The sequence below is a fragment of the Chiloscyllium punctatum genome, chromosome 41 (genome assembly GCF_047496795.1).
Source record: "Chiloscyllium punctatum isolate Juve2018m chromosome 41, sChiPun1.3, whole genome shotgun sequence".
NCBI lineage: Eukaryota > Metazoa > Chordata > Chondrichthyes > Orectolobiformes > Hemiscylliidae > Chiloscyllium > Chiloscyllium punctatum.
In genome coordinates this window covers 7,149,827-7,175,918 of record NC_092779.1, presented here as the reverse complement: position 1 = coordinate 7,175,918, position 26,092 = coordinate 7,149,827, and positions in this window count along the sequence as shown.

The window sequence follows — 26,092 nt, the reverse complement described above, 5'->3', positions numbered from 1 at the left end:
AGATTTTGGATTCAAACTCTACAATCAGCCATTGTAGAATTCGAAGTTGGATCCCCAGGATATTACCTGGGTTTGTTGGAATAACCATGCAGCGATCATACCACTAGCCTACCATCTCCCCTGTCTGTTGGACTACATGCTAAACTGACCCTACAACTGTCCACTTGGTAGAATGTAAAAGATCCGTGATTAAGAAGAGCAGAGGAATTATCTCTGGTGACTTGGCCAATATTTGTCCTTCAATCAACAGATTTTTTTTATTTCAAAAATATACTTTATTCATAAAATGATTTGATGGTCTGTACATTTGGTCATGCCATACATATGTCAACATTTACAAACACAGATCAGAATTTATCATTGCTTTTTACAGTTCTGTGCATTTCTCAATCTTATGCATACATTTCAACCCCAAAAACAAACCTATCTTCTCATGGTCTAATTCTGACTGAGGACATCATGAAAGTCTCACCTTCTCAAGCTCACCCCTCTCCTGAGTCGTGGTTACCCTTTGGTTACACTCACCTCCAGTCGCCTCACCACCTCTCTCTAATGAGAAAGCAGCTCTGTGGTCCTCTGTTTCAATGGCTGTTGGAGGACTTTACTGTGAGCAAATTATCTGACAAATTTCTAACATGACTGCAAACACTTTACAAGTACCTTATTGTCTTTCAAGAGATTTGCAAAGTTATGACCTCTCTGTGACCTTCAAACCAGCTCCAGGCAGGTTTACTGTTACAAGAAAGCAAATGTCCCTTTCACACCTAATACTAAAGTCAAGTTCCAATATACAAATAAAGAAAAATCCTTCACACTTTGAACTGTTTGTCACATGAAATTTAAAATTGCATTTGAAAAATTGAGCTGAGAGTTAGGGAAACATCTCCCATCCCATTTATATCCAGTGGATTAAAATTCCCACAAATAACTATTCCTGTAATAAAACAAAGATCTGTGGATCTGAAGCAAAAGCAGGAATTGCTGGCTCAACTCAACAGAAAACTAAACTCCTTCACAAAGTTCCAAAGATGTGCTCTGGACTCAAAACATTAACAAGATTTTTCTCTTCACAGATGCTGCCATACCTGCTGGGCTTCTCCAGCAATTTCAGTTCCTGTTAATTATTTTCTACATTGTGCTTATGAGGGTCAATTTGGCCAGCATTCTGTGGTGCTGTTAAAGGTACAATAATGACAATGGCCATTTTGATGGAGTGAAGTTTAAGGTTTCAACTCAAATTTTCAGCATTCCAGAATAAGTGGTTTTAGATTAATGTCCTTGGGCAGAAATAGCATTATTTAGTCAGGAGAAGTTAACCATTAAACCTTATTCTCTCTTAAAAGCATTCCAGTTCTACTGATACATGTGTGTATGGTAAGCTCAAGTGGAGAAACTGCAGAAATCAATTTTCAGTATTCTTCAAATATCACAGTAATTAATAGTATCTAATAAAAGCAAAAATGCACAGCTGTTGGAAATCTGAAATAAAAACGGAAATTGCTGGAGAATCTCAGCAAGTCCTGCACTGTGTGTATAAAGAAAAATTGAGTTAATGTTTCAAATCTAAGATTTGTCCACTACCTGTAAGGATACAAGTCCTCTTCCCTGGATAAGTGCAGATCCAACAACACTCATGAAACTCCAGGATTAAGCAGTCGGTTTGGCTGGCCCAACGTCCACTCCATCAACCACTGATGCTCAGTCATAACACTGTGTAACACTGTGTACTATCTACCAGATGCACTCAGAAATTTACCAAAGATCCTTAGATAAGTAGATAGCACGTTCAAAATTTACTCCATCTTGACGGACAAAGGCAACAGATACATGGGAACACCACCAACTCCAAGTTTCCCTCCAATCCACTCACCATAGTGCTGACTACCTAGGTGCATTGTTCCAATAAAGAGCTCCAGACTTGGAAATAAATCATTGTTCCTTTAGTGTCGCTGGGTCAAAATCCTGGAATTGCCTCCCTAAGGGCATTGTGGGTCAAGCTACAGTGCATGGACTGCAGCACTTCAAGAAGGCAGCTCACCTCCACCTTCTCAATGGGCAACTGGTGACAGACAATAAATACTGGCAGAGCCAGCAATGTCTACACTTCAGGAGTGAATTAAAAGAAGGCACTACTTCAGGAGACTCATTTTCCAGCTGGAAGCCCAGCACATTGAGTTGTGAGTGTGACAGTTCTCATCAGTCTGGTCCCAGGGAGTTAGAGAGGATATGTTCCCAGTTTCAATGGAGATCAAAATGGAAAGGGAGAGCTTTGGACATTTACGCATTTCTGAAATTTTACCCCTCTGAAACATGATGAAACCTTAATGTGTAATGACCCTTCTTAAGGAAAATAAATCTGTCTAGCCCTTACTTTTGAATTAAAAACCAGATGTAGTTAATGTTTACTTTTCCTATGTTAAAACATTGATTATGAAAAAGAAGTTCTTCATTTCAGCTCGGTCCCTTTTGAAGACCTGAGATCATAAGCAGCTGCTATATAAATACAAGTCTTCCATGAGACACCTTTTATCAAAATAGCTATCAGAAGATCAACATTGGATGTGCTGCTGAATACTGATATTATATTTTTACAATGGAAACACAACCACAAAGAAAACTCAATCGAGATTGAATAGACCTTTTTTCAAAGGTCCTATCTTTTAAATGATAATTAAATGCAGTGGAAAAGAAATTCAGAGTATTCTTGCCTTTATTGATATATAGTCAAAATATAATTCAAAAATAGGTGGATTCATACCTCAAAATTTTTATCACTTATGTTTACTTTCATATGAAAATGCTGATATCATTCTGTGAACTTTAGTTGCTAAGTCTTCCTTTACATCTTAGCCTTGTGTTCTTTCATCATTACCAGAAAAAAAATTGTGAGGAGTTTTTTTTTAGATCAGAAAGCAGATTACTTTTGTTTGCAATCATGAAGGAACCTTGTTGACAGAGAGCACACAGAGGGGACTTAGAGAAGGAATAAAGGTACCATGGCATGTGCAAATAATTTCCATTCATATTTTTTGCTTAGTATTAGAAATTTAACTTGTAGATTTGCTTTCTTTCATTGCCACCAAAATGACAATGAAGTCTCAATGTAGATCCTGCAGGGTATTTCGTAAGATAATGGTTTTGAAGGCGTTTTTGTTGTTTTGAGATCCGCTCAATCGGACAATGTCACAAAGTCTTTGGATGGAGGCAATTGACTTCCCCAATGGGACCAGATATATTCTGTACAGTTCCTCAAAATTCTTTCTAATTATGCTTAGTAAACCATTCTACGGCAATCGTACAATGAACTTCCACAAGGTTCTTTTCACATGGTAGTAAAGTCCTGATCAATAATCCAGGTTCAAGACTCACCTGCTGCAGAGATATTTTATTGTACATCTGACACCTTAAATCTCAGTTTCTGTGTCAGGGCATAGCATCACTACAGTGTGGAAGCAGTCGATTTGACCCAACAAGTATACACTGATCCTCTGAACAGCATCTCACCCAGATCTACCCACCTACCTTATCCCATAACCCCACATTTCCCACCGTTAATCCACCTAGCCTGCACATCCCTGTGCACTATGAGGCAATTTAGCATGGCCAATCCACCTAACCTGCACATCTTTGGACTGTGGGAGGAAACTGGAGCAAACCCATGCAGACACTGGGAGAACATGCAAACTCCACACAGACAGGGTAACAACAATGACTGCAGATGCTGGAAACCAGATTCATCAGGAACAGAGGGTTGATGAAGGGCTTTTGCCCGGAACATTGATTTTCCTGCTCCTCGGATGCTACCTGAACTGCTGTGCTTTTCCAGCACCGCTCTAATCCAGAACTCCACACAGACTGTCATCTGAGGGTAGAATTGAACTAACATCCCTGATGCTGTGAGGCAGCAGTGCTAACCACTGAGCCACCATGCTACCCCAGAATATTAGTCTGGGTTTATGGAGTGCTGGTCTCATGACATTCCAGCTATTGTACCATCTCCTCATCAGGTGCAATCTGACAGCACTGGGGTTAAAGTTAGTTTTACGCACAGTATTTGCTTTTTTAAAAAAAGCAATCACATAGCAAAAATAAAACAAGATATGGTGTCTGACAACTGTCGAAATGTTTGGGGATTAAAGCTGAACCTGGGTGTTTGTATAGGATGGGCTAAAGAATTAAATTTGATGATGTTATTTGACATATTTGAATGAGTCCTGTGAACATTCTTGTATGTGACAAAGACAGCACAATCTGTACTTGATTTTCTGTACTGGCTGTTTGTTACTCTGTATAACAGAGGGAGTTACGTTCCATGTCATTGGACTTCACCTCAGACCAGGATTGCTAGGAACAAACCGAAGCATCCAAACCAGTCATCGATCAAAGGGTCCCTGATGGACAGAGTGGCCTGAGGCTTATTGCTTATTTCCTTTATTTTTCACTTAATAAACACTCCTTTCTTTTTCGTCTTTTATTATTAGTTAATAAACATTCATATTTAAGCAAATTGCTGTTGTCGAGTCTTCTCTTAACGACATTGAACGGCCGCTTGGATATACCCTATGATCCAGGAAAGCGTTGCTAGCTTAAATACAAGAAATGCCTGAGCCTGGCTTTGAGCACAGCAATTGGAGCTATGAAAATAAATGTGAAAAGATTTTACTGTAGGTTTCCCAGAAACCAGCTCATAGAGCTGAGGATGTCTGAGCTCTCTTGTTTGAACTTAAAACATTGCGTAGAATGTACCTCAAAATGAACATTGCTCAGCGATGCTTTTCACAATAAACATGCTGCAACGTTCCAAGCCAACGTCCGCAGACTTCCAAGGTAGCCCACTGTCGAGAGAGCAGTTATAAAGTCTTGCCAGTACAGGAAATCTCTAGGCACTGGAAGTGAAAAGGATCTCTGAAACTGGAAATGCTTGCCTCAGCTCAGAGTGTGACAAATTAGTAGGTGCCTGTTGCTCAGTTTTACAACTGATATCGATGATGGGTGTTGCTTTTAAATTGTCCCAAATGCAGTATTTCATGGCTGAAGTGATATAAATGAAGAGCATTAGGCCAGGGAGCTGGTAAGCACTGCAGTAGACAACCAATGGCTGACATTATGTTGACAACCACACTTACATCAGCACTAAGGGAACAGGCCTCGGCAGTCTAAAGATCAGTCAGTGCCATCTGCTGCAAGGATGCCTCTTGCCAAATCACACTGGGATGACAGAGTCATTGGCAAGCAAGGTCACCACATTAATCATCTTCTCCAGCTTCACTCCTGCCCAGTCCATGTAGGAGATTAGCCTCAATCCTCTTTGACAGTTCTGTGGCTGAAGGCAGATCCTGAATTCTACACCAACCTGATCCGCATTTCTGTCACACCAACCATGCAGCCAGCAGAGGTAACTGTGTCCACCTTCACCAACCAAACCCCTCCTAAGCAAAGAACCTGAGTTGCCATGGCGACATGCATTTTTACATGCAGCCTGGAGCTATGAATTGTAATGGTCAGAATGTTATCTATAATGTAAGACACTGTATAGGATTATAGAATGTACAGTACAGAAAGAGGCCATTTGATCCATCTAATCTGTGCCGGCTCCCAAAAGAGTCACTCAGCTGATCTCATTCTCCAACCCTATCTCCATAGCTCCCTAACTGTGGATGCTGAAATTCCGCAACTAAAAACTGAGAATGCACAGCAGGCCTGTCAAAAGAGGAACAAAGTTGACATTTCAGATCAATGAGTTTCCAGGTTATCAACATCGCATGGTACAAAGCAGAGAATGCTGGAGAAACTCAGCAGGTCTGCAGCATCTATCAACATAGAAAACAGAGTTAATGTTTTGAGTCTGGTATGACTCTTTTTCAGTTCAATCTGAACTTAAATCTAATCGCTTGCACTGCCCTGCTCAAAGTACCAAAAACAATTGATTTCTGAGTAGAATAATTCTGGTGCCAGGTATAAAAATGACATGGCCTTCAAGTGAGTTGGTTTTGAGTGATTAAACACATTGGTTGATTAAACATAAATAACGACTAAACAAAAATGTTAAATCAAAACATTGATTTTAAAACAAGGACACAAAATTGAAGCTTTTTATGTCTTATGCAAGTCAACATTGGGATGCAAGAAATACAACTTTAAAAAAGAACACCAATTTACACAGCATGATGATATTCCCTTTCAAACTTTGGCTTGTGTCCCAGTACTGATCATTAAGATGAAAATCTTTCAATTTTATGTCTCTTTTTTGGCAATAATTAAATTCTGCAGAACCAGGCATTTAGACATACAATCAATTCTGCTGTAGCATGTGTTTCTTCAACGCGAATTAGCTAAAATGGGATTGAAGAATTTAGACCATTATTTGTAGAACACAAATGTTCTTTACCTGTATTGGCTATAACATGATTCTGCCCCTATTAGTTTGAAAGGTGCTGCTATTACCCGATTTTCTTATAATGAGGGGTCACACAGGAATGGAACTGTCACTTTATATCAGAACCGATTGTATAAATATATATGTTTTATATTTTTATATTCTGGGATATTAAAGAATACAGCTACAGAATGCACGGATACTAATTTTCCAGGTATTGTTAAATTCTGGAAAAGCCACAGAGGATTGGAAAACTGCCAATGTAACATCTTTGTTTAAAAAGGGAATGAAACTATAGACCAGTCAGCTTAATGTCTATTATTGGGAAAATATGACAGTCTATTGTAAAAGATTAATAGTGCAACATTTAGAGATAGGTAATATAATCAGATAGAGTCAGCATGGCTTCACTAAAAGGAAACCATGCCTGACAAATTTATTAGAATTCTTTGAGGAGGTAACAAGCAGGATAGATGACGGGGAAGCAGTGGATGTAATGTATTTGGATTTTCAAAAGGCATTTGATAAGATACCACACATTAGGCTAATCAATGTAAGAGTCCATGGTGTTGGAGGTTTTTCTTTCATTTAATTTGATTTATTATTGTCACATGTACCTGGGTACAGTGAAAAGTTTTGATTTGCGTGCAGTACAGGCAGATCATATCATACAAAGTGCATAGAGGATTACAGAACAGAGCAAGGAATACAATGTTACGGCTGCAGAGAAGGTGCGCAGAGAGGTCAATATTAAATTTAAAGTATGAGAGGTCCATTCAGCAGACTAATAACAACAGGGAAGAAGCTATTCTTGAACCTGCTAGTACATGTGTTTAAGCTTTTGTATCTTCTATCTGATGGAAGAGATTGGAAGAGATTATAACTTGAATGGGAGGTGTCTTTGATAATATTGGTCATCTTTTCAAGGCATTATATTAGCATGGATAGCGGATTAGCCGGATAATAGAAGGCAGAGAGATGGAATAATAGCAATATTTTCAGGATGACAACCTGTAACTAATGGAGGATCTGGGCTGAGACTACAATTATTTAAAATTTAGGTTAATACCTTGGACGTGGAAGGTGAGTATATTAAATTTGTGGATAAATAACAAAACATAGATGAGAAAGCAAGTGGCGAGGATAACACAAAGAGTCTGCAGAAGGATTTAGATATATCGAATGAGTGAGCAAAAACTTCAAAACTTACATCATTTATAACAGACTGTGATGTTTTCCCAACAACACATATTAAGCTGATTGGCCTGTTAGTTACCTATTCTTTGCTTCCTTCCCTTTTTAAATGGAGGCATTGCTTTGGCAGTTCCAATCCTCTGGAACTTTTCCAGAAATTAAGGATTCCTGGAAGGCTACTACCAGTGCCAGCAAAGACTGCAGAAAGCGAAAACGTGAAGGGATTTGGGATAAGGGCAGAATGCACCAGAGAAACTCAGTATGTCTGCAGCACCTGTGGAGGGAAAAACAGAGTTAATGTTTCAAGTTTGGTGACCCCTTTGTCCATTAAAGTTGGTATCCAATTTCAGTGATTGTTAGGAAATGCAAATGGAATATAAGCCTTTATTTCAAAGAGAGTGGAATATAAAAGTTGGGAGCTTTTGCTAAAATTAAATCGATAGCTAAGAGGCACTAATCAGACCACAACTAGTGAACAATTCTAGATCACTTATCTAAGGAAACGTATACTGGAATTGGAGAGAGTCCAGAGAAGGTTCACTTGGCTGATGCTAGGCATGGAGGGATATACATGAGAAGCTGAGGTGTTTGGGCCTGTACTCAATGGAGTTTAGAAGAATAAGAGGTGACCTTATTGAAATATGTAAGATTCTTAGGGAACTTGACAGGGGTGATGTGGAAAGGTTGTTTCCTCTCGTCGGACAGTCCAAGACTAGAGGGCAAATTGCAAAATAAGGGGTTACACATTTAAGATAGAGGTGATGAGGAAATTTCTCTGAGAGTGTCATGAACCAATAGAATTCCCTATAGCAGAGGGCTCTGAAGATACATTCAAGGCTGAGATGAAAAGACATTTCATTATAGAACATAGAAAAGTACAGCACAGAACAGGCCCTTTGGCCCACGATGTTGTGCCGAAGTTTAATCCTAATTTTAAAAATAATAATTTAACCTCCGCACCCCTCAATTCATTGCTAACCATGTGCATGTCCAGCTGTCGTTTAAACGTCCCTAATGACTCTGCTTCCACCACCACCGCTGGTAATCAGATCTTTTCTCACATTCTGTTTAGAGATGTTATTATACATCTCTGAAGCAGGTGGGACTTGGACTCAGACCTTCTGGCACAGAGTTGGGACATTACCATTATGCCATAAATGCTCCATAATCAAGGGTTAGAGGAAAAAGCTGGGAGTGGAGTTGAGGCTTATCAGATCAGCTATTATCACACTGAACAGCAGAGTAGACTCAATGGACTGAATGGCTTGCTCTGCTCATATCTTTAATGGTCTTATTAACACAACATGGATCCATTGGAGATAATGGCTACTATTACAATGCAATCTAAATTATAGATAATTGCAACACAACCTGTTGAGGGATATTGTTATAGACTCTGGAGTTTATGGGACTTGTACCCAGACCTCCTGGCTCAGGATAGGGACATTGCCACTATGTCACAAGACCCCCACCTGCAATGTAAATTATAGGCATTTTTACATATTAGCACTGTGAGCCTATTAGCACTGTGTAGCAGAGACTGAGAGGAACTAAACACAGTGATAGCTGGTCCAGCATTTACAAGAGCAACAACATCATTAATAACTATTAACTTGAATGATATTGGCATATTTTGAACAAGATCAATATTGATTCTTCTGTCTTTTTAGGAATAAATGTTTGATCCATGTGAGGATACCACTGCTGCCCATGCTGTCCCAATTAATTGGCACAAATTAGATAAAGCAACAACTTAAATTGTCTTTAGAAATGGGAGCGTGCTGAGGAGATTGTTCCCCACATGTGATACTCTAATTATATCTCAGTAATCATGGACTTTAATTACACAATCAGTAAATCTGTTTAATTGTGAGCCTGGCCCTAGTTTTGGAGGCATTCAGGAGAAGTAGTTATTTTATATCTCAGCACGAGACAAAAGCTCATCCAAATATGCTCATTTGTCTCCAATGAAGTCAGTTGCATCATGAATGAATTAGTCTGTCTTAACAAACCCCATGCCCAGAACTCTATGTAAACAAAAAAAAGACAATTTTTCACTGAAAATCTCTCACTTGCCTTATGGGGACCAAAATTCTATATTTCATTGTCCTCATAATTTGTATGCAAGCAAAGTTAGGTCAATTTTAGACACAGGTTATTCATTAATCCCAGGATAGAAATATTTTCCCAGAGTGTTTTTGTCTGTTTCTTTTCCACCTGCATGTGACTGGCTCAATTATCCATTTGCATCACAATTCAGCCACAATTGGATGGTCTCCTTAAGAATTGTTCATGATGAGTTAATAATCAAAGGCAGGGTTTTTAATTCCTCTGTCAATTTCAGAATGGAGGTGAGTAACCAGAAAACAGTGATTCCAGGATTCTCACCCTGATCATTTATTTTAGCAGCATACAATGAAGTTGTCACAAGTGAGTTCTATGATTTTCACAAATTAATCTCAGCACTTTAGTTATAAATACTTCGCATGTTCGATGGATGTTTCTGTGTGGGGCATTGAAAGGATCACAAGCACTAGATGCTTGTGGAGTTGGCATGGGATTGGGCTATGTGTGGAAGATTGTATGGGATACAGGTTGGATAGCCAAAATGAATTGGGAAAGTCTCCGAGGAAAGTTGAAATCTGTCTTGTTTAGAGACAGTGGTAAGTGAAATCATGTTGAGGGCTCCTCAAATCCACAAGCACATTTGGCAAGCTTAAGGGTACAACATAAAAATGTGCTGCTATTGTTGAACATATGGGAGAAAACACTCCTGATAGGATGCTGAATGATTTGCATTGTGTAGAGATGAAGAGATCATAATTCATTAGGAAACCTCTGAAAAACATTCATAGCAGACTCAAAATTAACTCTTTCTCTATCTACAGATGTTGACTGACCTGCTGAGTTTCTTCAGCATTCTGTTTTTTTTTTCAGATTCAGCTTCCTGCTGTAATTAAATTTCCATGTCCAGTATTATCTGCTTGTGAATCTGAATGAAAATCTCAAACTCTTCTGGCTCCAAAGATGAATTGAAATTGAAAAGGAAGGGAAAACATCATGATCCTAAAACTCACCTTGATTAAAATGTTTGCCCAAGACAATTTCCAGACTGAAAAATTGCAATTTTGCCTCTCGTTGACATCCGTATTGAACTGAAGGTCAATATAAGTTACACTTGTCTAATGGGAAAGCAGATTAGAGAGAATGTAAATTGGGCCAGATTTTCTAGAATTTGGGTATTAAATAAGTGAGGGGCCCCAAACAACTATCTCCTCAACCAAAGACTAAGTAAGTAGTAGAAGAATGAAAGGAACAGAAATTGAGTATATTTGCAACAAAGGGAGTGAAAGGATGATGGAAACAACAACACAGAGAAAGAAGATACAGAAAAGATGAGATTTTGTTTTTAAAACTTGAAGTTCTAACATTCTGGAAGAGCACTTCACTATCTGTAGAAATAAAACTCCACCATCTAAATAGATTCCTTTCTGAGCTGCCTAGTATTACAGGACTATAAATTTCAGACTGTTCCTGACCAGCCCTAACTCTAGTTGAATGGAAAATAAATGCAACAGATTTATGAAGTGTATAGAAGTTATGAGGATGAGGTGGGATTTTTCCAAAGCCAACAGCAAAACAACAGAAATAATTTATCAACTTTTAGTGATTTGTAACTCACAAGGTAACTCTTCTATCCTATGAGTTGCTGGCCGATTTCTGTTTTATCGGACCATTATTTTACTTCAGTAAATTCTTTGCTCTTTGACCTCTGATCATCTTATATTTTATCAATTAATATCACATGAATATCAACAGTTAATTATTTTAATGTCCTAGCATTTTGCTACAGAAACACTATAAATAACATCCATAAATATATATAACACCTTGAATTTCTTCTTATTCTGGGTCTCCTTTCTGGATCTCGAACAGTGAAGGTGCTTTTAACTCCAGGCAGCAGCTTGTTCCTGTCCTTTACTTACTCCACATCTGATTCAGGTGTGTTAATTTGGATTCAGTTTCTTCCAGATGTGCTGAGTTAAAAATTATACTGAACTTGCAAAGCAGAAGAAGGCCATTTAACCTACTGGTCAATGTTGTACCAATTCCTCATCTTCAGAAGGCTTCTTTTCACCAAAGTAGAAGACGACATTCAACACAAGGGCAAAGCAAATTAGAGTAAATATAGAAAATAGACTCAGCTTGTTTCTACTAATATTTAATTTGATCTATTGTATTATAAATCTCTCTGTGGGTTTAGTAGCATATAATTCCTGTACTCCAGAACATCAAGGGAGGAGCTATGTAACACTGTGATGTGGTAATAGCTAACAGCTGTAATGCTGGATGGTCTTAGTACTAAGATAGCCAGGGTTAGGGAACTTGAGTTTTCCCCTCAACTTTCCTGGTTGAATGCAGTTTCGGCAATGCTCAAAGCTCAACGTCATACAGAATAAGGTAAAAACAATGACTGCAGATGCTGAAAATCAAATACTGGATTAGTGGTGCTGGAAGAGCACAGCAGTTCAGGCAGCATCCAACGAGTAGCGAAATCAACGTTTTGGGCAAAAGCCCTTCATCAGGAGGGCTTTTGCCCAAAACGTTGATTTCGCTGCTCGTTGGATGCTGCCTGAACTGCTGTGCTCTTCCAGCACCACTAATCCAGTCATACAGAATAAAGCAATTCACTTGATCGGTACACTGTCTTTCAACAGAGACATTTACTTATTCTACCACTGGTACACAGTGATAACATTGTGCCATCTACAAGACACATGGCAACAATTTTCCAAGGCTCCATTGATGGCACCTTCTAAACCCATCACTTCTATAGGTGTGTGGGCTTCCATCTGGATTTCTTAAATGTGTGGGCTCTTTGGAGTTCACATGGTCTAATGCGTATTTGGTTCCTGTTAGATCTGACTTTGCTCTCTCAGGTCCTCGCAACATAATCACATTTACATCTGTTGGAACACTGTTTTTCAAATCCTGTTAGTCCCAAATTCACACTCCCAACTTTCACCACTTTCAGATCCCTCTTCTTGTCTTTCACTTGATTATGAAATTGCATTCATCATTACCTCTGCCCAACTGTTGACTTCACAAATGGAGATTATCTGAAAGTTTTAATAGTCTCCCTGAATATACTTGGAAGTATGGCAGCTCTGAAAAAGAATCATATCTGACTCGAAATGTTAGCTCTGTTTCTCTCTCCACCGATGCTGCCAGACCTGCTGAGTTCCCTCCCCATTGTTTGTGTTTATTAATGGAACAATTCTATTTTGCTGGATAGAAATATTCTAGTTTGCTGGGCTTCATTTCTGATCATCAGATGTTGAAGGCTCTCTGCCTAAATGAAGGATAACTGATCACTTGTATTTCTTTCAAAGGTAATATCACCTGTGCCAGGGTGGTATTTGAACCCTGATCCCCAGAACATTGTACATACAAGAACAGAAATTGCTGGAAAAACTCAGGAGGTCTAGGAGCATCACAGTTCTTATGAAAGGTTACTGGACCCCAAAACGTTAATCCTGATTTCTCTCCACAGATGCTGCCAGACTTGCTGAGTTTTTCCAGCAATTTCTGTTTCTGTTTTTCTTTCTCTTTCTGACTTCCAGCAGAAAAATCATTTATTTTTTCCCCCAGAACATTGCCTGGGTCTTTGGATTAATAGTGCAGGGATAATGTTATTAGGTCATTACCTCCCCATTATCAATAATTATTCTATTTTCTGAGCAAATTACTGAACAATGAGTAGATTGCATCCCTTGTCCTGTCTCGTTCACAACAAAGGTGGCTACTTGTGCTCGTCAGTGAAATAGCTTCTAGTCAGCAGAACTTTCAAACTGTTTTGCTTGTTAGGATTCTTTGCATTATTGCTGGCTGACAAAATTTTCCAGAGCCCAATGTTTAAGACCCTATCACTGTCCGCAAGTGAAAGTTTGCTGTTATTTTGGGGGTGACAGCTTTGTTACAATGAGCCAGGCAGCTTGGTGATGGCAGTTGCTAGGCAACAGCAAAGCCTGTCATTCATGGGTAACTCCCTCCAGACATCTGTAGCTTGGGAATGTGGCGGAGGGCTGACAAATTCTGTGAAGACTGTGACTGGTCAAACCTTGACTGTACCTATCCCAGCTCCAGCTGGATTGGCACAGTTCCTGAGTTGGTACATGGGCACTCAGCAAGCTTACAAGACGAGGGTATGGGCTTATTTGGAGGACTTCCACAAAGAACTGGCACAAGCATGTTGGACCAAATGGGCTCACTCTGTTGTTTTATTTTATAAATCATATCCATGTTAACTAACAGTTTGATAGTTAAGAATCAAAGGCAGCTGAAATTTACACTTGAAGAAATAGTTAGGGAAATGTTGAACAGTGTAAAGATATCATCATCCTTATCACCATCATCATAAGGCCATTATTAGATAACATATAGGAGCAGAATTGGGCCATTCAGCCCATTCAATCATGGCTGATAACCAATCCCACTCTCCTGTTTTCTCCCCATAATTCTTAATCCCCTTACTAATCAAGAGCCTGTCTTTGTGTCTGAGGGAAGGGTTGGTGGGAATATCACTGTACAAGTCGTTCTGCTATAGCACGTGTTTTGTTAGCACAAATTCATTATAACACAATTGATGAATTGAGGACCAAGTTCCTAAAGCATGAACTTTTTGAAGTGTTTATGGGTTATTACATGATTCCAGCCCCATTAGTTTACATAGTACTGCTACTACACTATTTTCTTCCTACATGGGATTCCTCGAGAACGGGGCTGCCGTGCTATCACAGACTGTACATTGCTTCAGGTTGTGTTCATTTCATAGATTTAATAATTCTCAGAACCGTTTCAGATTCCATCAGTTTTCTAGCCACTTCCTTCACTGTCGATTTATAGATTTCCAGTCCTTTCAGTTCAGACTTGCAGCTATGTTCTGGCTCTCAAATTGTAAATAGTTAGCTTTTGAATATTTGCATATATATAGCCCACCCAATCTTTCATCCATTTAACTCCTGGGAATCAGTCTTGGCACTGTTTATTGGGGTTATTAATGAAAGCTGCTTCACTGCTGTATTCATTTTTGTTGTTGAAACAGGATTTCAACATATGTAGGGAAGTAATTTATCCCTGCAAATTGGTTTCCTTTCAAATATTGCATCATAATTTCCAGATCAAGGATTAGATTGATAGATGGAAAGTTGTGTGAGATGGGGTGGGGGGTCATGTACCAGTCTGCATTCCTCTTGACCCAGATTTCTTCCATATGATTGCACACAGCAAGTATGAACAAGTCTAATAGCATGACGTGATACAGAATGCAAACGATAAGTAGCAATGTCAAACCTTTGTAAAGCACCAAGTGAAGCAAAATGCCCAATTGTGTACTCCATAACCATACAATGGAAAACATTGGAGATGGTTTATAAAGAAAATTTGCCAAAGGAGTACCAGGAATGAGGGACTTAACTCATGTGGAGAAACTAGGGAAATTGAGATTCTTCTCTATGGAGTAGAGACATGTTATGAAAGATTCCATAAATATGTTTGATGTGACTTGGCTCGAAGGATATTTTGCCTGATACAGTAACGCTTGCGACAGCCCTCATAAGAAACTGAGCCTGAATATTATGGTGAATATCATAGTGATGCCTGATTAAGAGTTTATGCTTGAATCATTGATTCTCCTGCTCCTTGGATGCTGCCTGACTGGCTGTGCTTTTCCAGCACCCCACTCTTCAGTTCTTGAACATTATGGTATTGAAGGATCCAACAAACATTTGTTTTAACTAGCAATAATGTACAAACATTACAATTGTAGGCAGGACAGAATCTAGGCTAGCATCAAACGATGAAGTTACATTAGTGGCCTCGTAAGCATATCTCTTAAAGTACATTCTGTCTCTAAAAGGTACACAAAACATAACACAACAGTGTTCAAAATCATGAAAGCTTTACATACAGTGAATAAACATAAACTCTTCCAAATGGATGAATCTTTAGGAAGCAGAGGTCTCCAATTCAGTTAACAGGAAAAAGAATGGGATGTGAAAACAAAAGACATGAGGGGAAAAAAAGACAATACCCTTGGAAACTTCTGAATTAAATTGAATGAGTTATTGTCACTTGTGTTTAACCAGTAAATACAGTGATAAGTGTAATATGTCATGACACTCCAACGCCCTTTTGAGTTAAAGAAGATATTAAGATACAACTGAAATACTACTAAAACCTTCAGCTTCCTCCTTTCTTGTGCTCTGCTTGACAGCGGAGGGTGGAAGGCGGGGATCTCCACAATGGGCTCCATGCCCCCATTGCCCTCATGTCATAGTCCATTCCAAGAGTCCCTCTCTAGCCAATCACAGCCACCACTGCACTGCCGCTAGCTGTCCCACACAGGATCCTACCACACTACCGCTAATGTAACCACCACTCCCATTGATCAGCCAAGAGCATCGATTTGAGCCTGCCATCTGATTCTTTCAATCTGGAGGGCCCTGTCTGAGTGGGTGGTGCACGCAAATCAAAAAGACATTGGGATACAAATTGCACTATTTAGCAAGGCTTTGGGGAAAGAGCAAGTGAGTCAGCTGAATTGGATGGCTCTGTCGAAGAGCTGGTACAGGCATGATGGGCTGAATGGTTGCATTGTGTTATTTGCCAATTTGCCAATCATTTACCTGGGATCCAGTTTGCTGAGTTGGCTCAAGGTTTACAGCAAAGTTTTGGGACATCATTCCAGCTGAGGGAGCATCCAGGATAGCTGGATGGTTCACATTTCCCAGCCCATCGTGAAAAATCACACTATTTCATCATAATCACCAAAGGCCTGACCTTAGGCAGCGAATTATAGAAGAAAAGAGGATTTTTTTTTCCCAATACCTTGTGTATCACAAAGAAAACACCTGATTTTCAAAAATAGAAAACTCTACAGACTAATCCCTGCCTGGTTGCTGAGAACAGTTGGTAGGATAGGTCAGGAATCTCGGCTCCATTAAGGATTAGCGGGTTATCTTCTGAGTACTTGTGAAATGATTGGCTGTTTCTCAACGGTAGAGAAATTGGAATTTGAGGAGAAATCATCAAGTATGCAATTATTTGTTAAAAATGCATTTTCACTACAGCACTGCAATCCAACATTTTCATTTATGATTAGAAAATGAATATGATCAACTCTGATCAGTGAGCTCAAACATCCACTAGCAGCTCTACTCTTTCAGCTAAAAGACAGTTTCCCACCAAGCGAAAAAACCTTCCAATGACATTCTGGGCAACTAGAGAACTTCATAGCCATTGCTTCCATCTCATCATGTTATACGGTCAATTCAATCACTGTTATTAATATATCTTAGAGGTTGCTGTCACAATGGATAGTAATACACAAAGAGAGAACTCGTAACAGCTCTGTGAAGAATCTTCCTTAAACATGTGAATCAAAGAATGAAAAAAATCACTCAACTCCTTTAAGGATAGAAAGAAGCACAAGAGAGGAGAGGAAGTGGTGTTTTTCATAAAGGGTAGCACCATTGCTGTACTTAGGGAGGATATAACTGGAATACATCCAGGGAAATTATTTGGGTTGGATGTGGACGGTGGGTGGTGCAGGCGGGGGCGGTGTTAGGGGCAGATGATGAGCGGTGTTACAGAGGGCTTGGGGGGCGGTGTTGGACAGGGTTGGGGGTGGACGGGGTGCAGGGTTGGATGATGTTGGGGGCAGAGGGACGTGTTGAATGAGGTTGGGGGACAGGCGGGGGGCAGTGTTGAATGGGGTTTGGCGCAGGCAGGGGAGGGCGGGGGTGGTGTTGGGGGCAGGCAGGGGCTCGGACACGGTGTGCTGCTGCTAGTCTCTGGAACTGGGAGCAGACTTTATAGAAAACTCTGAGCCCCAGAGGAAAGGCATTGAATCGATTAACCGAACAATCAATTATCCGAATGAAATAGTGCCTGCCCATCTTGTGCAGATAATTGAGGAAAGGCAAGGACTGAATAGGGATAGTCAGCATGTCTTGAAAAATCATCTCTCACTAACTTGACTGAGTGTTTTGAAGAAATAACAAATAGGATTGAGGGCAGAGCAGAGAATATAATCCATATGGACTTCAGTAAAGTATTCAACATGGTTTCCCATGGGAGACTGATTAGCAAGGTTAGATGTCATGGAATACAGGGAGAACTAGCCATTTGGATGCAGAACTGGCTCAAAGGTAGAAGACAGAGGGTGATGTTGGAGGGATGTTTTTAAGATTAGAGGCCTGTGACCAGTGGAGTGCCACAAGGATTGATTTTGGGTCCACTACCTTTTGTCATTTATATAAATGATTTGGATATGAGCTTAAGAGGTATAGTTAGTAAGTTTGCAGATGACACCAAAATTGGAGGTGTAGTGGACAGCGAAGAAGGTTACCTCTGAGTACAACAGAATCTTGATCAGATGGGCTAATGGGCTGATGGCGTTCAATTTCAATAAATGCGAGGTGCTGCATTTTGGAAAAGCAAATCACAGCAGGACACATACACTTAAAGGTAAGGTCCTGGGCAGTATTTCTGAATAAAGAGACCTTGGAGTGCAGGTTCATAGCTCCTTGAAAGTACAATCGCAGGTAGATAGGATAGTGAAGAAGGCATTTGGTATGCTTTCCTTTATTGGTCAGAGCATTGAGTACAAGAGTTGGGGCTGAAAATGTGTTGCTGGAAAAGCACAGCAGGTCAGGCCGCATCCAAGGAACAGGAGAATCGATGTTTCGGGCATAAGCCCTTCTTCAGGAATGAGGAAAGTGTGTCCAGCAGGCTAAGATAAAAGGTAGGGAGGAGGGACTTGGTGGAACTGCCGCCGACTCTGACGACCCCTTCTCCCGCCTCCAACACACCCCATCCACCTGGACACCCCGTGCTGGCCTCTTACCTGCCCTCGATCTCTTCATAGCCAATTGCCGCCGTTCCTCCCTCCTATAAGAATTGGGGCATCATGTAATGGCTGTAGAGGACATTGGTCAGGCCACTTTTAGTATATTATGTGCAATTCTGGTCTCCTTCCTATCGGAAGGATGTTGTGAAACTTGAAAGGGTTTAGAAAAGATTTACAAGGACATTGACAGGGTTGGAGGATTTGAGCTTTAGGGAGAGGCTGAACAGGCTGGGCTGATTTCCCTGCAGCGTCAGAGGCTGAGGGGTGAACTTATAGAGGTTTATAACATCATGAGGGGCATGGATGGGATAAATAGACAAAGTCTGTTCCCTGGGTGGGGGAGTCCAGAACTAGAAGCATAGAGAGGGGAAAGATATAAAAGGATCCTAAGGGGCAACTTTTTCACACAAAGGGTGGTGCATGTATGGAATGAGCTGCCAGAGGAAGTAGTGGAGGCTGGTAAAAGTACAATATTTAAAAGGCATCTGGACGGATAAATGAATAGGAAGGGTTTGGAGAGATATGGAGCAAGTGCTGGCAAATGGGATAACTTTAGATTAAGATATCTGGTCAGAGTGGATAAGTTGGACTGAAGGATCTCTTTCCGTGCTGTACATTTCTATGACTCTCTGACTCTAAGAACTGAATGAGGGATATCAAAGAATAGACACAGGATGAATAGGGCATTTATTGAATAATACGTCCTAATAGGATAGTTGTTTTCTTTAAAAATTGGCTTTTCCAACTCTAAAATATTGTTCAGTTACATTATCAATCATCCCTTTGAGCACTTGATCATAATTTCAACAGTGTCTTGGTCTTTTACCCTGTTATCAATCACTCTGCCTTATTGAATGTTGGGAAGCTATCTTACTCCTTACTAATAATGAGAAGACGCCTCATTATGCAGAACATTTGTCCTCGTTACTCATCCTCTTTCTCCAGAATAAAACGTGTTGCCTGGTTTCTTTGGAGTTGCCATCAGCAAATTTGATATTCAAAGATGAAAGGAAAAGGTAATTGTTTCAGAGGACCATTGGGCTGCTCTCTCATTAGACAGAGATACTTGGTGGTGGTTTAACCCGAGGGTTATCAAGGTCCGGTGAGGGGAGAGATTATGAAGGAGAGTCCTTCATGGTAACTTCAGCCAGTGTGGGAATTGAGCCTATACTGTTGATGTAACAGTTAAAGGAAATGAACAAAGAAGAAACAAAGGAATGAATTTGCAATTGAATCAGACACAGAAAGAGAAATAAAGAGAGGAAGAAAACAAGATTTTATTAAGAAAAAAAGTTAGCAAGAAAAATTATTCATAATTTTAATTTTAGCATTTTAAAAACATGGGGGTGGCACAGTGGTTAGCACTGCTGCCTCACAGCATCAGAAACCCGGGTTCAATTCCCACCTCAGGCAGCTGTGTGTGGAGTTTGCACATTCTCCCCGTGTCTGCGTGGGTTTCCTCCGGATGCTTCGGTTTCCTCCCACAGTCCAAAGATGTGCTGGTTAGGTGAATTGGCCACGCTAAATTGCCCGTAGTGTTAGGTGAAGGGGTAAAGGTAGGGGAATGGGTCTGGGTGGGTTGGTCTTCGGAGGGTCAGTGTGGACTTGTTGGACCGAAAGGCCTGTTTCCACACTGTAGGGAATCTAATCTAATCTAACATTACGAAAGTAATTCACAAATTGAATGACTGAGTCTCTTCACTCATAATTTCACATTTAGGCAAGAAAGGTTGATTGGCATCCATGATCAAATGTAACCTCATTAAAAGGATACTTTGGCTTAAAATGACTTGCCTTTCTGCAGGGAGCCTAATAGGCAATTTAACGGGTAAATTGAGGAACCTCATGAAAATCATGAGCAAGTTAAAGAGGAGATGCTTTTTCTGGGAGGATCCAGCAATTTGTATCTCTTCACAATTTCTTGTCGCACATTTCTGAAAGATTTGTTCATTTCTGGTGATTATATTTATTTCAGAAAAAGCAGTTTTGATGAAGTTAATAAAATGGTCACTTACATCAGCTGAAAGATTATTAGAAAATTACTCCAATCCAGCATAACCAATTGATTATATGCTACATCAGGACTTGTATTAATGAGAGAGGTAACTTTTTTTTGAATTCCTTTTCTGAATCAGGATGATCTCATCAGCAAGTACGCTTTCACCCAGACCTGACAGTATTGAAAATAATAGAGGACTTATACATGTTGAAGGTCAATTTAACGAATGAACGTCATTTTGTCGAGGCATTTTCATCCCAGAGGATCAATTGAGACACAGGAGAAGAAACCGGAAGAGGAAGGTAATCTGGATAACCATTAAAAATGTTTAGTATAGAATGGAAAAACAGCAGCAACCTTGAATGTTAAAATAAAAACCATAAAAACTTATAGCTTTCTTACTGTAGCAGGAAGGCAGAGTGACATTGCTATTTTATAAATGTAATTATTTACATTGTTTGATATATATGTAATTTGCAATTTTTGTCAAACTCAATACTAAATATTGCAGCTGAGCAGAAGTTAACAATAATTAAGTTTACATTATGCCCTGTGAGTAAATTTAAATGATAGGGGTAAATGTTACTGGACTGATAATGTAGAGCTTTAGGCTAATGTTTAAGGGGTTGAGGTTGAACACTTTTGTGGCAAATATGAAATTTTAATTCAATAACATTTTGGAATAAAAAACTCACCTAAAGGTGACCATTTGACCACAGTTGATTATTGAGAAAATCTTTCTGGTTCACTAATGTCTTTTGGGAATGAAGATCTGCCATCCTTACCCCCATTGGATGTGCATGTGATGTTTAGGCCCACAGTAATGTGGCTGACTCTTAACTATAGTTGGTGTTTGAAGAATACTGTAGAATCATAGAATCCCTACAGTGTGCAAAGAGACCATTCAGTCCAACAAATCTTCACCAACCCGCTGAAGAGAATCCCACCAAAACTGAGCCCATGACCCCATCCCAGTAATCCCACATTTCCCATGGCTAATCCACCTAACCTGCACACTACGTGACAGTTTAGAATGATCAACCCACCTAACCTGCACATCTTTGGTCTGTGGGAGGAAACCAGAGCACCCAAAGAAAACTCACACGGGCATGAGGTTAACTTGCAGGTTCTACACATTTGCCCAAGGTGGGAATCGAACACAGGTCCTTGACACTGTAAGACAGCAGTGCTAAGCATTGAGCTGCAAACCATGGATCATCAACTGAAACAACTTTTACAGTTGTTAGTTTTAAATCTGAGATGGATACTATTTTGTTTATCAATGGTATGAAGGGATATGGGCCAAAGGCAGGTATGCAATGTTAGGTTACAGACCATCCATGATTTCATTGACTGAAGAAACAGGCATGAGGAGCTGAATGGCCTATACCTGGTTCTATAGAACCTCTGCGGTGCAGACAGAGGCCATTTGGTCCATTGTGTCTGCATCAACCATCTAAAGAACCATCCATCCTGCCCTATCCTTGTACCTATGGAACTGTACGGAAACAGACATTTTGTGCCAACTCGTCCATGTTGACTAGATATCCTAAAGTAATCTAGTCCCATTTGACAGCATTTCACCCATATCCCTCCGAACCCTTCCTATTCATATACTCATCCAAATGCCTTTTTGAATGTTGTAATTGTACCAGCGTCCACCACTTCCTCTGGCAGCTCATTCCATACACGCACCACCCTCTGCATGAAAACATTGACTCGTAGGTCCCTTTTAAATCTTTCCTCTCTCATCTTAAACTTCTAGTTTTGCACTCCCGTACCCTAGGGAAAAGCCTTTGACTATTCATCCTATTGATATCCCTCATGATTTTATAAACTTCTATAAGGTCTCCCCTCAGCTTCCAATGCTCCAAGGCAAAAAAGCTCCAAAGCTTGAGGTCATAACAACTCTCCCATTGCTCAATATACAAGACAGATCTGGGCTGGTCCTTGTTGGCTTTTGACCTTAACCTCTTTACAGTCCATCAGGGCCTTGCTTGCAGAAACTGTTTAGCTAAGTGAGCATAGTTGCTGAGGTTGTTGAATACTTGGCCACAACATCAAGAGGTATGGGCACAAAGCAGAAATCTGGCATTGAGGTAAAGGATTAACCATGATCATATTGAATGGCGAAGTAGTCCCAAAGGGCCGAATACCTACATCTGATCCTAGTTTCTATGTTTGTTTCTAACCTGCATATAAATGAGCTGAGAATAAATAACAATGAAACTTTACCGTATGCAAATAAACCCCTGAACATTCACGAGCTACATTCTCAGATAACCCTTGAAACCTAATGAAGAAAATCAGGATTATTTTCTCAATAGCAAGGATCTCATTTTTGTTCTTTCAGCTCAGTTGGCTGGACAGCTGATTTGTGATGTAGAGAGGTTCTTACAGCATGGATTTAATTCTCACACCAGCTGAGGTTACCATGAAGGACTCTCCTTCTCAACATCTCTCCTTGCCTGAGGCCTCAGGTTGAACCACCACCAGTCTACTCTCTCTCACTCTCTTTCACTCACAAGAGGGCAGCACTATGATCTGATAAGAGTATGGTAATATTACCTTTCGTTATAGTGCAAACATATCCATGCTTGTTTGGGTCTGATACTGTAAGCAAACACACGTATGCAAGCAAAACTAGATGAAGACCAATCTAGTGAAACATTCCAATAAATAAATGTAATGCTGATTTTTACCTGGGGAAGATTTTGTCTGCATTATAACATTCTATTTGACTTTAGATTTTAATATGAAAGATCTTTCCTACCAGGGTCAATATGAACAATCTGAACATTTCATGCTGTCTACCCAAGAGATGTTATATTGTGTGAAGTTGCAAATTTAGAACATTATTTATGTACTCAACTTAATAATGTATCCTTAATGCAATAGTGCACTTCGCACAGACTGCAAATTATTACTATTGCTTTATTCAGCCCTTGGGCTAAAATCCATAAGGTGACTGAATCTTTTCATATCCGTAAGTGAGCAAGTGTCCTCTACATGCAATGCATCGTACAGTATCAGCAGATAATACAACTTCTCCTACCACTTGCTTTGATCACTGAAATCAGAACCGTTCAATCCAGAAAATAGTGAAACTTTTCTTGAGTGCCTTTTTCAAACTAAAGAAATCTCAAGTGCTTTACAGCCAATTAAGCACATTCAAAGTGTAGTCACTGTCGCAGAGCAGAACCAGTCCAATCATTTGACATCCATATACACTAACAGACACCCAAAGGCACAATCTCTATAGCCACTGATCAATGTGGATGTTCGCGAGAAAGTTGGGACAATTGCACAAGACTGACAGTGAGGAGATTCCTGACATCAAGGGCATGAAGTCCCATTTTCTAGCCAAGTGTTACAGAGTGAGACATGGTTCACATGCATGAGCAGCAAGACGCCTATTTGTACAGAATAGCAATCTCACTGGGACATTATCCCACCTCAGTGATGTGCATTTTTCCATTCTTCCAGACTCCTAATTGGAACCTCATGGCCAGACTTCCCAACTTTAAAGTGAGAGAATGTAGCTGGTGACTATAGGTTGCTTCTTGTTCCCCTGGACCTCTAATATCTCAGGGAATGCTCCATAGAAAACCAACCTACTCACATCCTGTCCAGTAGGATCGCCAGATTTTTAATCAGTAAAGGAACCAAGGGTTATGGGGAAAAAAGACAGGAAAGTGGAGTTGAGGCTTATCAGATCAACCAGGATCTCATTGAATGACAGAGCAGACTCAATGGGCTGAATGACCCAATTCTGTTCCTATATCTTATGGTGCTACGTTTTGTTGAGGCTGTATGGTAGGAGCTCATGGGAGACAGACCTAAGGCTAAGTGTAGAACAAAGTGAAGGTATAATCATGACAGTCTACCTACAAAATATATCTGAGATTATAAATAAAGAACATTACATTACATAAAAGTATTATGTAAATGCAATCCATTGTTGTTGAAGTATTTGCTTGAAACTCTGTAATGTGTAATCACTATCACAATCAACGGAACTTGTACTGACTGAATGATCTTAAGATTTGAAGTCCTTGTAGCACACTCTCCTACCCATTTTTGGGGGAAAAGTTAGAAGAAGTTTGTGTGTTATTCAACCTTCATCAATTCCCTTAAGAAAGACATTATTGGATTCAGTCTGTCTGGCATTTTTGAGGGCCTGCTAAAGGTAGAGTACATAGTATCTATGGCCCTCTCTCTCTCATGTACAAATTTGTCAACACCGGAATAGCAATGTGTCGTTAAGTCCATTTTATTTAACATTAAGGGTGGACTGAAATAAGAACAGGAGGTGCAAGAGGAAAATCTTCCCTATCATCTCTGGCTTCACAATGACGAGGAAGTTCTGCACATATCAATGAGACAGCCAGGACAGTGGATCTCAGGCTCAGGATATAGGACAAACCACTTTGGACTGAGATGAGGTGATGTTTCTTCACCAAAGAGTGGTGAACCTGTGGAAATCACTACCATAGAAAGCAGTCCAGGCTCAAACATTGAATGATTTCAAGGAGTTGGGCACCAAGCTTGGGGCTAAAGGGACAAAGAATATGGAAAAAAGCAACCGCAGGGTATGGAGTTGTCAGATCAGCCATGATCATGACAAATGGCAGAGCAGGCTTGAGGGGCCAAATGGCTCACTCCTTACTCCTACCTTCTGTGATCTATGTTTCTATAATTGCTGATCCATGCAATGTAGCTTAGCAGGTCTGTCTGAGTGCTGAGACAAGCAGAGCTAAAATTTCAAGTCTGATATGACACTGCTTCAGAACTTTGTTTCAGATCTCCAGCATCTGCAGTCTTTTTTGCTGTGATTTGAGGGTGAACTGGTGAGACCTTGTACACTTCCCTGCACTCTACACAATAGTGCTGACTCTTTAGACACGGACAAAGCACTGCTGATGTAAAGCATTTCTGAATGCCACATTAACACTTCCAATGTATCATGTCTGTGTTTCTAAATGCAACCTTGTGACGTTTCTGGAAATGGTGCTGATGTGTGGCGCTGGTGATAAAATGCAGGGGAACAATCAAGATTCACACACAGAAAGAAAACGGGTCAATGTGACCCTCTTCACCCACCTCCCACCTATCCCTGATTCCCCAGATATCCCTCAAGCTCCTTCACAGCACCCCAAGTCAAAGTGAAAAACTTGAGAACTATCCCACTTAAACCTCTATTAAACTTCTTGTGCATCTCATTGATATATCAATACACCTTGCTGTTATTCTTTAAATAAAATCAAGAACTATTCCTGTCAAAAAACTACATTTCATTTATTCACTAAATCTGCCAAAAAGAATTAATCCTTTCTTTCTTTAATGCTGTAAGAGCAGCAACTGTCGATGTGGTGTGGTTTGTTTACTGGTGTTTGTATAGAAATGTTTCTGTTCTTTAATCATGAAGTTTGAAAATGATGTTTGAAGAAGGAAGAAGAAAGGGAGCCTTTCTAATGGAAAAAAAGACAAAAGCATTTCTCCCTGTAGGTGATATTTAGAGCAGACACTGATTTCACTTTATCAATTGTTGAGAGCTGTCTTACATAGGGAGAGATCCTGATGAAGGTTTTTCAGTTCCCAGTTTCCAACT